The sequence below is a fragment of the Mus caroli genome, chromosome 2, assembly GCF_900094665.2.
Source record: "Mus caroli chromosome 2, CAROLI_EIJ_v1.1, whole genome shotgun sequence".
NCBI lineage: Eukaryota > Metazoa > Chordata > Mammalia > Rodentia > Muridae > Mus > Mus caroli.
The window spans coordinates 12,101,470-12,102,956 of record NC_034571.1 but is presented as its reverse complement, the minus strand read 5'-3'; the positions used below and the strand labels follow the sequence as shown (position 1 = coordinate 12,102,956).

General features: G+C 42.3%; 1 pseudogene; it reads right to left on the bottom strand.

Annotated features, from left to right (window-relative positions):
• Positions 1–460: 460 nt before the first annotated feature.
• On the bottom strand, positions 461–928 carry LOC110289717 (annotated as a pseudogene).
• Between the last annotated feature and the right edge of the window lie 559 nt (positions 929–1,487).

Genomic DNA, 1,487 nt, shown 5'->3' with positions numbered 1-1,487 from the left:
AGTAGGAAAGGCTTTTTTTCTTAAACGGTCTTCTTAAGGACTATTGAATCGAATCAACAAAGTGGGCTTAGCATGTCAGTTAACAGTTTTGAAAGACCGTAGTATCAAATCTGCCTCAACAAATTACAATTAAGATGATAGTGAAGCTGGGCAGTGGTGGCGCACGCCTTTAATCCCAGCACTCGGGAGGCAGAGGCAGGCGGATTTCTGAGTTCGAGGCCAGCCTGGTCTACAGAGTGAGTTCCAGGACAGCCAGGGCTACACAGAGAAACCCTGTCTCGAAAAAAACAAACAAACAAACAAACAAAAAATAAAACCAAACAAACAAACAAACAAAAACAAAACAAAAACAAACAAACAAAAAGATGATAGTGAAAACTTTTCTTTGAGGTCTATGGCCAGATTCCAAACTTGAAAGACAATCTTCAGGAAGACTTGAATGTAAAATGTTGAGTTCACTTTAGATATCATTGATGTCTTCTTCATCATCCCCAATGTCAGCAAACTGAATTTCATCATCTCCAGAACCAAATGTATCAGTTTCATTGATTTTAGCATGCTCCGGAAGCATGTCATAGGCCTTGAGAATTCTAGCTTCATCTGTGTTGTATTTTAAAATGACATCAGCTTTGTTGTCATGGTAATCTCAGAGGCACACCAATATAATATCTGAGGTATTTATCCAAACCTTTTTTCTCACTTTCCCTCTGACGTGGCATAATCTCTTTACACCATCAAAATACATGGCTTCTAAACATCCATTTTCTAACATTTTGATTTCTTGAGCATATTCTTGCCAATCCTCCTTGAACAAAAGCTCTAGCTTTTTGGATTCATTCTCATTCTTCCCTCTATGCCGGTTTTTACCTCCTTTTCTTTTTATTCTTGGGCACGGTAGCAAAGACTGGCTGGCGGCATGCGGAACCATGCTCAGGTGACTCCTATGGGCGATGCCTAGAAGTATGCGGGATGAAGACCCTGCGGGAGATCCAGAAGTGTGCATGGGAGAGGTTGGTCACCCGTGCTTGCTAGAGCCGCCCGTGCCCACGCTCGGCAGTGGCCATTTTTCAGGTTTTTAATCAGCCAAATGATTATTGAAATTCAGTCTTAGGACCCCTCAGTGTTGAAGTATGAATATCAAGCATGACATTGTGGCAGCTTCTTAGCGTAAGAGCAGTGTACAGCTTGTTCTCAGTGCTGATCACCAGAGGTCTTCGAAAGGGTCACAGGATTGTGATTGTTCCTCAGGGGGTCATGGATTGGGTCACAGAGAGGATAGGGGAGCTATCTGAGGGAGATGCACAGGGCAGTGTTCAGGCATCAGGTCAGTGGTTATAGTTGTGAAGGAGATTGCTATCTAGCCGGGATGGGGTAGGAATTGCTATTGGAGGCAGTTTTCCAAAGTTATTCAGAGGTAAAACAGAATCCAAATGTGAAGGATATCATGCTAATACATTTAAGACAAAGCAAAAAGGAATCTCTTTGTA